Here is a 15,374-nt window from a genome sequence, read left to right as displayed (position 1 = left end):
ATGGTTTTCTATGACCTTAGCCAGGATTTTCAAACATGCTACGGCTCTGTAGATAGTTGAAAGGTTTGGGTCAAGTGACTGAACAAATGCTTGTGTCATAACTCCGGGCTTACTTCCGCCCTCCAGAGAGATGTTGACTAACCTTAGGGTACTTTGTGACTCCGAGAAACTTAAGCAAAGACCTTGGTGCTGTAGCACTGAGTTTCTGTGGACTAATCCATTTGATAACCTCCCCTCCTTTCAAATCTGGTTTAGATTAAACAGTCTCGGCATTTCAGTTGTGTTTATTCAACTAATGATAATGCAATGTTCACATCTTTTTCGTTCTTTGAAACCTGGAGTGCTACAAAACCAACAATTTCACTCTATGAACTGTGTTCCTTTTTGTCAATGTCTGAGAGGCTGAATTTAGTCACTGAACAAAAGTTCATTTCGAGGTTTCCTATGTGTCTATGTGTCTCAATCTGGAATACACCCAATAAGAGATTCAAAGCCCATCTTTGCGATCATCTGTATGTCTCCTTTTTTCGAAATGGAACTTTTTTACCACATAACGCTTTGTTCAATATTTTTGTCATGTTAGAAAATAAAGAATGAATTCATTAATGACGTTGTTCTTGTCAGCTATGGAGTAGTCGGTGCACAATCAGTGCCAATGGCAGACGTCAAATAATATTTTACCATCCAGTATATTTTTTAGAATACCAATAGACCTCAAACTCAGTCACAGGTGGAACAGAGAGCTATGCGGATCACTGGAATGGCATACGTTTCATCATGACACGCAATGAAACCAGAAATGCCTATGGTATCTGCACCAAAATACTGACATTAAATCTAATCTCATATTGTATGACCTATGCTTGATCTTTTGAGGTACTGAGAGTGCCAGGAGGACAGAATACCACAAGGAATGCTAAACCCAAGAATATTGTGCTAGCTAAATTCCCCAGAACAGTGCCTCACTGTTTGCAGACTCACATACGCATGCTTCAACATTAAGGGCCAACTTTCCAAATCACCAGAACAGGTTATCTGTCTATGCAGGAGAGAACCTTTTACCCGAGTACTGCTTATGGATTATTAAAGATCCTCATGACACTGCCAAAAAAATGACTGCATTTTTATATGCACATGTAAATAAAAGATGATACATTTTAAAATTACCCATAGGACACACAACTCATTTAGTATTCTACTGGGTTAAACCCTACTTTTAAAACCATTTAGATGTATGCTAACTCCCTAAGATTAAATGGTGACAAGGTGAAAGTTCTGATACTGGATAAGAACCCTCAGCTCTAGGGTCCTCAACACTGGCCTTCCACTCTGGGCACACTCTCCGAACCTGCCAGCATGGAAAAGATCATAGGTTTCTGGCTAGATTCCAACTTGGAAATTAAGCCACAAGTAGCCAAGGTTGCATCTCCCAGCTTTGCCATAGTGAAATGGCTCACAAAGATCCTATGGATACTTTCCTTCTCCACTCAGAGAACCGTTATCCGGGACATGATACCATCTAGGGTAAGTTATGGTAACATCTTATATCTGGAGTCAGATAAGACCGTGATTAGATGTCCTCAGATGGTTCAAAACGCTGAAGCTAGGCTCTTATTTCGGATCCCAAATACCTTTCTGTGTCTGGTCTCCTTCATGATCTCCACTGGCTCCCAGTGGACATACGCATCAACTTCAAGGCTCTCTGCTTCATGTAAAAAATCAAGCTTCATTCAATGCCTACAAAATCTGGTTGTGCCCTCTCATCCTTCCAGCACATTGCACTCCAGTAACCAGCCCCTCTTCTCAGTGCCCAAAGTCAGATGCTCTTGAATGGGTGGTCGCTCATTTTCTTTTCTGGGCCCCATGATGAGGAACACCCTCCCTGAGTCAGAGGCTGCCTTTTCTCCAACCTCCTTCTGCAAGAAGCTCACAACTTGGTGATTTAAGGTCACGTTCTTAGGCTAAAGCGCTGGGAAACCTTACAGGCAGCTAAGCGCTATAAAACAACTTCAATAGTAATACATTTAGCAAGAAACATCTTTTAGTTCTCCAGCCTTTTCACTCACCAGAGCTACTTGTGTTCAATGAAAATCATCTAAAGCCAGGAATATTATTAGTGTTGTACACATCAGACAAGATTACATTAGTGGCTACCATATGCAAGTTAAGCAGCCATGATCACCTCAATAGAGAATTGCCAGAAGAAATGTAAAAAAAGACTTAAACATGTGGAATGCCTCTACAAGAGTAATATATAACAGCAATGCCCTCTGTCACCAAGGTAATAAAATTAGTAGTAAGTCTCCCAATGCTGCATGATTAATCATTCAAATATTAGTTTTAAATATATTTTGAAAGTTATGGGTTCTGAAAATACATACATTTTCATACATTTCATATTAATTAAACAGTTAACAATTGTAATATCAATATAATAATACAACCAAACAAAGCTTCCAATTTAGAAGGGCCTGACTGCACACAGGAGAGCTACTCAGAGGTAGCTAGAGAGCTACCAGTATCTCACGAGCTACATGTTGGAGCAGTGCTTAATTTGTAAAAAAAGAAGTGCAGGTGCTAAAAATGTTGCCAAGGAGGCCACCGCTCACGTCTTCCTTCGGTGAGCCCCACTTTCAACACTCTCACTGCCTCAGTCTCTATCTTCTAAACTTGATCTGTTGTCTGTACCCTAAGTCTTTGCTCTAAGAGTCTATCCTCTCACCTCTCTAATTGTTTTCTATCATCTTTGTCACACCCTATATTTCTGATTTTCCCTCTATTCATGTTAGCCCTGCCCTTTTTTCTCTTCACTTTTATCCATGCTCTGCTCTCCCTCCCCTCGATCTTGGCTTTTTACTATCACTCTCTAGCAGTGATCAGGTGTGTCTCCATTTTATCATTTGTCTGCTTTTTTTCCTCTGTCCTGTCCTCCACATCCTTTCATTCTATCTTCTCTCTTCTTAATAATTACTTCTTCACATCATGGCTGCTTTCTCATTGTATCTGATTTGCTCTCCTCCTTTTCTTCCACTTTTCTCCATTATATCTCTCTCCTCTCTTGTTGTTTCTTCTCCTCTTTAATCTTGCTATCTCTCATCTCTAACACTGCTGCTGCCTGTGACCCCTGTCGTCAGCCTGTACATGTCCCTGCTATTTTGAGCTCTGCGTTTTCCTGTTGTCATTCCTAAAGAAGCGGAAGATGACATGTTTTACTTTCTTACCTACACCGAGTGCAAAAACAAAATGTACACCAAATGAAAATGCTTTTTTGCATATATTAATCAGTGTAGTATGACTGGGTTTATTGTGGAACAGGCGGCTGCTGGAGCACAGCAATTCATGTCACTGCTAGTGCTGCCTGTAATTAGTAGGTCCAGGGATGGCGATGGCATCGACATCCACTGCTCAGCTTACTGTGACCCTGCCTGCTACAGCACAGACATTGTCCCCAGCAGTAATGCTGCCAATGCCGGTAAGTATGGCTGTGGTGCCTACTGGACTCACTCACGCTCAGCAATTACCATGCTGGGGTGCAGCGAACAGATTCTACAGGTGACGCCATGGTGCACAAAAGTTGTGTTGGGCCACGGCCGTATCGAGTACATTGAGGATAGCAGCAATGCAGGGCTGCCAGATATGCTACTCTGGCTACGCAACAAGTGGAAAGTCCACACTTACTTTCGTTTATTCTTCCTCAAGAGCCCTCACTCCCAAGTTCCAAATGCGCTCTTGCAGCTTCCTTGCCTCAACTCCGTCATGAGCCAGCCCCCAGCTACAATTATCCAATGGGAGGTTTAGGCTCAGGCAGTGGCATGGTGCAGCAGACTAGGGGAATAGAATGCAAGCCATAGTTTGTCGATGACTGCTTGTGATCAGTGTGAAGATATCATCACTAACGTGGTGCTACACAATCATGCCTGCCTGGACAGGCATATGCCGGCCTGCCTATGAACATTTACCAGCCAGTCACCATGCAATATATGTTATTCTTTTTATTTTGAATTTGAACAATTAATATTGAGACCACCACCTGCAGGTTCAGAAATTGTAGCCCCGGCCCTTTGAAAGAATTGCAGGTACTGAGCACCTGAAAGCACCTGCTCAAATTAAGCACTGCGTTGGAGAAGTCACCACATACTTCCTAACTTTTTGAATCTCCAAGGACGGTTAGGTAGAGTGATTTTAGATGGTGATCCCTCTGACATTAATAGAAATTAACATTTTGGAGGAGGAGACATTTTTCCAGTGTGATACCAAGCATGGGCTCCAACCAGGGTCCACGTAGGGCAACCGCCTCGGAACGAGGTTGAGTTGAGGAGAATGCCTCGCTCACACCAAAGATACGCTGTGTGTTAAAGATCATAGGGGGGATCTTTTCATTTATTTACCCAATAACGTCATGCTGCTATTTAGCATCTTCAAACAGGCAGGACCCCCACACCTCACTGTCAGGAAATCTTTGTGAGGTAGCAGCTTTACCAGGCATGCAGAGGTGATCCTCAAAAGGTCTTGGACACCAACTCGAAGGGGAGGGGTGTAGTCTTTTCAAGGTAAGAGGAAAAAAACATGTTCTCATGCCGATGGCATTATATTACCTTGATCACTCCCAGAGGCACAGTGTGGCGCCACAGTCTATCCACCTGTGCATGTGTTGCCAAGTCAGCAAACAACAGATAGTCTCTCGCCTCAAGCAGATCTGTTTCTGGGTATATAATGCCTGCTCTTAACCTAGGTCCCGCATATCTGGCCAAGTGACCCTCTGCAGCATTTCCACTCATACTGTTGGGCCTGTCTCACGGACTGAAAATGCCTGACAATTAGGTGTCCTGCGGTCTTCATAAGGGCTCAGATATGTATGCCCCTTTCAGAGGACCTAGTATACAATTAACATTTTTTATTATCTTGAGCCTTCCACTGGGCGGGAGAGATTTGAAGCAGTTCATGTCTAGTGATTCATTTTTATTAGGCGGGCGATGAACTTGTGGCTACACAATGTAATAATGCTTCCAGGATTGATGGCTGCGGGAGCTTGTATACTTTATTAATGTCACCGGCACTTTCTCTCCCTCTTGAGCCGAGATTGAAGATCCTGTTAATGAGGGTGAGTAATGATCGTGTGGCTTATGGATTTATACCGAAAAATGACGGCCGTGCATATAAATCATGAATGCAATCATCAGTGTCAGAAGCGTGGGATGTCTCGGTGTAGCTAATGCACATTAGGCGGAATCTGCCATCTCTCATTAATGTGACGGTATCGGCAAGATAGCTGATCATCACAGCAGCCGTCCTCCTCTCAACCAGCTGGAGAATATTAGCTACGCTGTAAAAGGACAACAATCTAAAGGGCTGGAAATAAAGCTGCAAGAAGTCTTCCTCACCAGTTAAGCAGAGGAGAAGCAGGGCCAGATGGAAGGTGGAAAGTGTCTTATTATCAGTGTCGTGAAATGGTGTGTGTGGTACAGGGCAGTGAAAGCAAGAGTTAAGGTCTGGTGTACTAAGATACAGGGCCCAAAAAGTGGTTGCAAATTGTGCATTGACTTAGGGCCAGCTTTACTGCTGGTGACGCCCCTTACGACAATGTTTGTTTGCGCCCCCCGATGACCTCCCTTTCCACAGATTCCCTCACCACCACCCTTTATCAGTGCCTCTTAAGTATCCGTTACCACTCTCTCTCTCTCACATGCATTTCTTTTGTTATATAGTGCCACTCATACCAGTGTAGGGTGTCAGAGCACCTTGCATCACATACACATTACACAGAGACAATGAATCATATGTGTGTAATGTATAGGACATGTTACATATAGAGGACCACATGGTGTAGGTGTCCCATGTCAACCATACTTGTAGAAAGTAAAGTTTAAGAGGGCTTGGTCTGGAGAAGCATAAACTCAGAATTTAAAATGTAACACCATGGCTGAGGTTGTATTTACTAATACGAAAGCATTTCTACCCAAATGAACCCTTTTTACAACATTAGGATAATGGGAAAAAATCACAACTCAGACCTATACCTTGCAATTGGCATGCAGCTCCTTTATAACAGCTAACAGCTAACTGTTCTATATTAGGATTGTAATCTATAAACTGCAAGTAACACAAGGATCTCTCTGACAAAAGCAGTAACCCACTGAACTAGCTACATTATATGTACTTTGTGACCTGCAGGGTACACGTTTTCTGCAGCAGGCATATTAAGACTCTTGTCACTAGACAAAACTCCAGATCTTTCTTCAGGAAGAACATTAATCACTGGCTTTAACTTGACATTTTTATTGCTACCTAAAATTGGCAGAGGCAAGGAACGTGGCAGTGGGGGCTTTTCAAATGATAATATACTTGGAAACACAGTGCCTCCGGAACTCAGCGCCCGGTGTGATGGCACAGTTCGCACCGCCTTAAAGCCGGCCCTGCACTGACTGTTTGACACCTCTCTGATTTTGTAAAAATTGTAAATGTAAATTGATACTTGTATAGCGCACTACTCACCCGCAAGGGTCTCAAGGCGCTTGTACGAATACCGCTGTGGAACCCATCCTGGCTTTCCCTGTGAGGCGTCCACTCCTGGGCACCCCTAAGGTGGAGGCCAGGCATCCTTAGCGTTGTGGAGATTAAGCAAGTTATTGCCCAGAGTTGCAGAGTGGGACTCCATGATTGGAATAGGCACCAAGGCGAGAATTATCAGGTTTGTGGAATTTTGAGCCCAAGACCTGCCAAGGTGGGGAATTGAACCCTGGTCACAGGCTAGACCTCTGCATCAGGGTTTGCCGCTCTAACCATTGAGCCACACTTCTCCACATTTGTAATGTCACCTATGTACTAATAGGTTGCATTGCAAAATCTCAAGTTGCAAGGGGTCGCAAAACTATTTGCCTAATGAATATTAATTAAGCAGGTAGCTATTTGCAACCTTCTGTCATTGGTTACTAATTGGGATGGCAGCCTGCAAGAAACAAACATCTACCATCACTGTGTTGTCATTCTTAACAGTATACTTTTTTATTATAAAGCAACATGTGTTCCTTAAAGTAATTGCAGTTGGAAACCATTGTTACCTACCTGCTGGCATGCACCTTTGAATTACGGCTAGGTGCCCCTTTCATGCCCACTTCTAAATGTGATTCGGAATGGATCTCAAAACCCATTTTTAAAGTTGAAAAGTGTTTTCTGACTCACAAAGTGGGTTTAGCAAACAGAAGAAATCACATTTTGTAGTCACCAAGCTTGGATTTTTTTTTTATCGCATAGATTTCAATTGCAATAGTGCTTCGTACATCTGGCCCTTAGACTTTAAACAGTTTGACAGCTAGTTTGAGTTCAAGTTCTGATTTACCACTCTACAGCTATATCACAGCATAAGGGGCATTAGGAATATCATCATCATCAGTGTCTTTATTTCAGATTTAAAAAATCCATAAAAGCAGCACATTATAACAATTAAAATCTCAATAAAAACAAAAAGCACAACTTCATGCAAATAAAAGAAACAAGCCCAACAAGACTTCATTGTCATCACGCAATAGCGAACCTGCTAACATCATATTAAAATGACATTATATTTAACAGCATTCTATTGTCCTTGAATGTATTAATCAGACCTCCATCCTTTGCCTTATCTTAGCCGCCTCTTTAGGGAAATGTATAATAGAACAACGTTATTTCTCATTTTGAAAAATAACGGACTTGCCTAAAACCTATGTTTTTCAGGAAGGGTTTGATGAAAAGTTAGCGGGCTGGCGATAAAACTCACAAAATATTAAAACATGAATGGATACTGAGGAGACACAAAGTCGCAGTCACAGAAACCAAGGGGCACATGCATCAAGTTAGGCTTTTGCGATTCCTTAATGGTGATTATTAAGGAATACCCATTGAGGAATTGCAAAAACCTATGCATGTAGGAAACGCTAAAAGAATAGCTATTCCTAAACATTCCTTAATTGCGACTCGCAAATTGCGAGTCGCAATTAAGGAATGGCTTCCCATTCATTCCTATGGGCCTACAGGATCATAGGAATGAATGGGAAATTGCATATGCAATTTGCAAGTACCCAATAGGTACTCGCAAATTGCGCATGCAATTTCAAGGGTGCCAAAAGTACACCCTGGTGCACCCCTGAAATTAATATGCGCACCCATGTTGCGCAAACACATGTCCCAAGGGCATGTGTGTGTGCAACCTGGAACTTTGAAAAATGCACTTTAGTGCATATTTCAAAGTCGCTAAATACCATCAGGTGAAATTTTGGGGTATTTAGCAGACACTATTAGCCAACTTGCTACTCAAAATGCCATCTTGCATTGCATTCAAGGCATCACAATTTGCTATTCCTTAACTGCAATTTCAATTTGCGATTTTTGCTGCATCCCAAATGCAAAAATACCGGTTGCAAAGGGGCAGTTTCTGAGAATCTGCCCATTTGCAACCGTTTTTTTCCTTGATGCACGTGCCCCAAGATTCTTAACAGAGTTCCACCCTTTATGTACTGCAAACAGATAATGCAACAGACTCAAACCGAACCTAACTAACAGATATCGATTATCATAATTCGTAGCAAATGTTCGCTAAGGCTCAAATGACAGTACTGTCTTCAACAAGGTAAACCAACAAATTGAATTATTTGACAATACAAAATATTCTCTTTCTGTAACTTTAAAGGTGAGAAATGCCTTTATTGTCCACTCTAGAGCTTTCATAATTAGAGACCCAAGATTACTATACATTTCAAGACACCTGAAGGATCCAAAAGCATTCGTTTATATATTTAAACCAAGGAATGTTTCGAGCCCTGTCCAAATTCAAACAGTCCTCAATTATTGCCCTGTAAAGCTTAGGCTCTGGATTAACTCAAATCAAGATCCATCTGATCAAGAGGTGAAAAGCCAACATTTTGGAGAGATATGGTAAGCCTAGCTCCTGATGTGTAATATATACCGACATTGTGTCTGTAAAGTGTTGTGTAAAAAGATATTACACAACTCGGAGATAATTGAGCTACTTGTATTTCCAAACAACACTACCACACATCAAGGCAGACTCATGCTTAGCCTGACAGGTCTTTATCATAGCTTTACCATGATTATTTACTAATTTTGTCGTACAGTCAAAAATTCCCTCAAGGTAGCTCGAGAAAGAATTCATCTTGGCAGCTAACAGAGGGGCCATTGTACTCAGAGATTCAAACAAAATTCCTAGTTAAAAAAAAAACATCCACCCTTGAAAGAGTTCTGCCTTTCACACAAAATTTACCAGCGACCATAATATACGATTTTGAGTGTTTTTTCTTGTCAACTCCAGCAAGTGCATTAACTTGATAATAACTTTATCGTTCAAGTTCTGGACAACAGGACCACATTTTCCACATACAATAATGCGGGAACAAATGACCACATAAGGGAAATCAACACTACCCTGCAACAAGACAGACTTGTTAACATACAGGATGAATGTAAAAGGGGCTCAGATGCATCCTGGCCTGACTCTTTTCCGTTTGGGGAAAAATTCAGTGCAAGAGCCATCATTATTATACCTCGCCTCTGCCAAAACATTTGCTTGCAGGTCATGCAAGAAAAACACAATTTCTTGCTCAACTAGAGACAGGACAACATGTTATAATCTGTCCCTGTTCACATGATGAAAGGCTGCAGTGATGTGAATGCCATATGGATAGGACCTGATTTACACACCATATACTTGTTTAGCAAGAGTTACAAATTCAGACATTGATCAGTTGCCCCTAGTCCGGGTCTAAAACCATATTGAATATTAGTTGAAACATGGTTTTCATCAGACCAGGTCATACAGCTATTCAAGAGCACCCTCCCTATAACTGTGGCATTAGAGTCAATCAAAGAAATTTGTCTATAGCAACCAGAGTTAGACCTATCACCTTATTTAAAAATTGGCAGAATTCTTGATTTCAACCACTAGGTTGAGGGCTGATCCCCTTTTACTGATACATTAATAACCTAGGAGAGGAGACACGCCCAGATAGGAGGTTCTGAAACAAACGCATCTGCCGAATTGCCCTCAGGTCCCACAGCATTTCTCTTGTATAGCTGACAAATTGCCTTCTACACCTCATCAGTGAAAAAACAATATTTGAAGCACCCACCAACTGTGATGTAGGTCAAGGAGAATAATCTAGCTCTGGACAATTATACATGGCCCTAAAATGTTTAGCCCAGGCCTCGGGTGAAATGTGACTGGACAATGAGCCCTCTCCAGATTGTGAAAAAAAGTTGTCTTTTGACAATTAAGCAAAATATTGCGATATTAGATAAACAACTAGCCTGAGGGAGCTGAAACCAAGCAACATCTTTAGGGGTCTTCTGTTGATTTTTAACCTTTGCCTGATAATTATGCTGGCAGAGAGAGACCATGTTTCAATCCCTATGTGAAGCTTTAAACGCTTTCATTGGTGGGTCCCAGAACAGTCAGCATGTCAGCAATCTCTCTAGAAATAGAAATGAAAGAACTAAGTACACCTGAGTAAGTTAAATTCTCACTAAGAGATTTTTTGAGATCTGGCACGCTAGAATAAAAAATGTCAGATTTAAATCCGTAATTTCTACCTTAACTCATTTCAGATGCCAACCCCTATCCAAAGGTTTTAGAAGACCCTCCCCTGACATGGAAGATTTTTTTAATTCCAATTCAATGTACATAATATGGGATTATGATCACTAAAACCTAGGCTGGGTATTTCAATGGAGTTTAAAATATTTCTCAGTAAGAAATACTTGGCTTTTAAAAGTGGGTGGGATTGGGAGCTCAAGACAGGAACCAATCATATCAAAAGATAGTGAAAGATTTAACTCATTAATTACTGAATGTATAAATTCCCCTTGGCCTAAATGTTCTATGTGCAGGGCTCTATCTCTTAAACAAATAATAGAGCCATGAGGCACCTGGGTGGTAACCTTACATAGATGAACATTAACATCTCTAGAGAAACATAGGAGACAAGAGAGGAGCTTTTATCACTATAATACTTCAAATAGGTCCATATGTTTTAGGTTACTACCGGGTGAATCGACATTGTAAATTTTTTATATCAGCACACAATTAGCAACAGCAGGAGGACAAAATACCACCACCTGTAAATTAGGAGAACCTGTGATAATTCCATAACAATGTCCCACTATGGAAAGAGACCTGAGAATCATTCAGCCTCATTTTGCTTGCCCAGAGGAGGAAGGGACTGTAGGCAGATAAAATTAACTAAACCGCCCAATAAAAAACGTATTTAAAGTATCCTAGGCCTACTACAAATAGATGAGCCCAAAATTTTAAATAGATTAGACATATCAAATTACACAGCAGTACATTAAGAAAAAGTAATAGAACTGTATCTAAAATGATTTAGAAAAATAAGAATTCTAGCAATCATGAATTTCATTTGATTCACTCCCTCAAGGGAAATGAGTATATAATAGTGTTAAGGATTTAACTCTAGGGCGAACCGATATTTTGAGTATCCGAGGTAAGAAAGCGGACAGACATATTAATGAAAGGATGGCAATGTAATGAATCCTATGTCATAAGTTTCATTGGTTGCTGTAGGTGATCAGAAGGTAATTCACATCTTCTGTGTGAAACATCGTAAGGCTGAATATAGCTGTTAGTATGGAGTGGGTCACTGATCATTATTTTAAGTGTTCATTTGGTGTTTCTAAGTTGAACGGTTCTTCTCAGACATCCAATGAGGTTGCTTTTTCTGTAATTAAGATGTGAACAGTCCTTTACATGGTCCTATTCTTTAATACTGATGTCTCAGGTCCCAACCACCTCAGTGACAACTTTAAATTTGAATGTTTTGAGAGTTGCATTCCCCATTGATTCCTTGCTCAAATTTAGGCATGCTCATAATGACGATATTTCTTTCATCTTTTAATAAATCAAGGATGCCCTTTTCTTCATGGGAGACAATGCCCACATGGCATTCAGTATGCCTGTTAGAATCTTTATTCATGTTTTACTTATTTCACCTTGCCACAAGGGCCCTTGTATTACTCCTGCGATTGCTTCCTTCATATTTATAGGTCTGAATGGAATACAGTGAGAAAATCACTTTGGGAGCTGCCCTTCTTGGGGAGGCTGTTGAAATTGTTCTTAAGGATAATATGCCCGAACAGAGAGGGATTATCAGATCATAGTTGTCAAAGGGTGCAAGAACTAATGGCTTATTGGAAACTACTTTTGTGTGTAGATGACTGGGTTAACAAACTTTGAGAAGTGCCACTTTTAATGGACGTTCCTATTTGACTTTGTGGGTTAGTCCTTTCACGCTCCCTAGCTCCATCTCTGATTTATTCTCTCTACCCCTCTTTATATGTTTTTATTACTTAATTAAATCTCGGAGCTACAGAGTTTTTGGATCAATTGCTATTTTTTTGTCTGATAAATTATCTCTTACAGCTTCTGAGGAAGCTTGTTTTCTCCACATTGTCTACTATCTTGGGTGGGCTTGTTTCCACAGAAACATATCTCATCCTTGCTTCTTGTGCATTTTCTTATTTCTTAGATCTATGATACAGTCATATGCTGGTACTCATTGCCCTCCTAAAATTGCTGTCCTCACCTCGCAGTCTTTCCAACTTTCATTTAGCAGGTCTTGTATTATACTTCTTTTCATCATATCCTTACATGGCTCAAGGAAACAAACTCATCCCGCCCTCCAAGTACGTGTGTGTGTGTTTGCTAGCACTGTCATGACTATGCCCCCATTACAAGTAAGCCTATACCTAAGTTTAAACATCTATGACACTGGAAATTATCTAACTTACATTAAACTATTCGCCCCATGGTTGCCACCTTAATGTTATATGAGCTATCTTTAATCATTTTAAACTTTGCTCTTCTGTATTGCTACCTTGTTTCTTAATGGGAGTTTGTAGGAAGTGGCAGTGACAAACTGATGGCAGTCTAAAAACCATTTGGTTAAAAAATCCTGATGCCAAAAATTCAGATGCCCAAAAATCCTGATGCACAAAGAGTCTAGAGAATAGGAATTTAGAAATCTATTCAAATTTATTCAAATAAACGTGACAACAAATTAACCCATTTGCGTTTTCATGTGACTAGTTGTTCCTTGATTCCCCGCCCTCATACTAAAAAGAATTTATTTGAAATAACTATTTGCCAAAAAATTAAAAATAAGTTATTTGAAATAACTACTATTTGCTCAGTGTGTCATTTAAAATATATTTTGAAAGTCTGTCTAGGATTTCGCAGAAGTGAGACGAGCAATGGTAGAAAGTTGGGCTGGAATGTATGGCTTGTATGTGTGGCTCGTGAAATGTTGTGTGGAGAGCATTCCAGCAGATGGGGGGGAGTCATTGCGAGAGAAGACAGGGAGGTTGTGGCTGCTGTGCTCCCCATGATCCGAGTCTCTAATTTTCTATAAAGTGAGTTTCATCCAGGTTACCTCTACGTGTCTACTTCACATAGGACTATTAGTTGCAAGTTGAATTCACTAACTCAGCAAATATTTGAACTGTAAATGTGAGGGAGAGAATGTGGCGTTACCGCCAGAACTGTCCAGTTTTGAATTGGGGAATGTGGTTCAGGTCTCAGCGTTGGCTCATCATCCTTTGATTCTGGGCAAATCACTTAATCTCCCTGTGCTTAAAACACAAACATGTCCTTGTGTAATATAACAGGTGCTCTTGTAAAGTACTCCAATACCTATGGGTCGAGTTAGCGCTATATAAAATTGCGGAACAAAAATCAATGGTAACATTTAAATGCATGTTTTATCGCAAGTGCAAAGTTTCTCCAGGCTTTGAATTCGAGTATCTAATGCCATTAAGATATTTTAAAAAAATGTTGTCACATTAATTAAACCCACATGTGGTTGTCACAGATACATTTAAGTGTTTTGTTTCTCATCAACATGTTATGCAATTTCAAAATTGAACTTGGTTGACTATATCTACAGCTACAAAACCACTAAGCCAACTGATGCTAAAAGGGGCGTAACAAACACCCCCGCATCCCCTGCGGTGCGTGGCGGGACCGCACTTTTCAGTAAATGAAGGGAGCCCCCTCAGCTCTTCTGTAAAGAGCTGTGAGAGAGAGGCTTGCGCTAAAACAAGCCTCTCTCCATTTAAAGTAGGTGCAGTCTGCAGCCTGCTCTGAGCCCCTCACGCTGACTGAAGAGAAACAAAGTAACAACTTACATTGTTTTTCTTCAGTCAGAGCTGCAAACCAGGCCCGAAACAAGGATGGGGGTGGGGGCCCCAAAGAGAGCAGGAGGCAGCACAGAGGAGAGATGACAGGGGAAGGATGGGGATGGGGGCCCCAGAGAGAGCATACCCCACAGAGCACTGCTCCTCTGAGAAGAGGCAGCACAGAGCTGACAGGGTCAGTAGGAGGGACATTTTAAGTATTTTGAAGGCCTTGGGCCAAATTATTTTGGGGACTCCTGTTTGGAACAGCTTTGAATTTATGACCCTATTTCAGCTCTTTCTTTCCCCCATTGGCCAGGTCACTGACAGTGCACAAGCACACTATTGCAAGTTCTAAATGTGTTTACATCTAATATTAAGGGCTAGTAACTTGTGTTTTCAATATTGTAACACAGCAGCAGCTCACTAATGTTACTGCAAATAACCTCAGTGTCACCCTCTAAAAGAACCTTTTTTTAATGGATTTAGCATGAAACATAAACACAACATTCTCTGCAAAATGTCTGTAATAGACTTTCACACATCACCCACATTAAAAATAAATTAAAGAAAATGGTATATAAAACAAACTGTCTAAGCATTATTACTCAAGGTCACCAGGACAAGATTCTGCAGAAAAGAGCTAGCTCTATAAGGGGGCCTCCTGAAAGGCCGGGGCCCTGGGACAGAGTCCACTTTGCCCATGCCTTAAAACATCTCTGGCCAGGAAAAGGTTTGCAGCTCCAGGAATAGGACTCTGCTGGGACGCATTGGAAGGTAAGCAAGCATTGGAAATGCAATAGTCCTTGCATTTGTTTGTGTTGGAGCTATTGGCATTGTAAATGGCAATGTGTTTTACTTATTTGTTACACAGTGTAGGCAAGTGGTTTGTTGAGGAATCATGCGGGTTGGATTGAATTAGTTAGTTGTGTAATTGTGTGGCTCGGAATTGTGTGGTGCGGAGTGAATTTGTGTATGCATGGGTGCTGTGGAATTATGTGGGTAGTAATTATGTGGCATTAAGTGCCCTGGAAATATTTGGAGTGGGATTGTGTCAAGCTACATACAAAAACTTAAACTGTCCTCATGATATCTAGCACTCTTTGCTCTTAAAGAGATAGCTTCGATATTTATCTGGGAATAATCTGCCATAATGACCTTGAAGTTGTAATAACATTGAATTTGTAAAGCGCACAGCT

Source organism: Lissotriton vulgaris, chromosome 4_1, assembly GCF_964263255.1.
Source record: "Lissotriton vulgaris chromosome 4_1, aLisVul1.2, whole genome shotgun sequence".
Taxonomy (NCBI): domain Eukaryota; kingdom Metazoa; phylum Chordata; class Amphibia; order Caudata; family Salamandridae; genus Lissotriton; species Lissotriton vulgaris.
The sequence above is the reverse complement of the archived record's forward strand: the minus strand, read 5'-3'. Positions refer to the sequence as shown.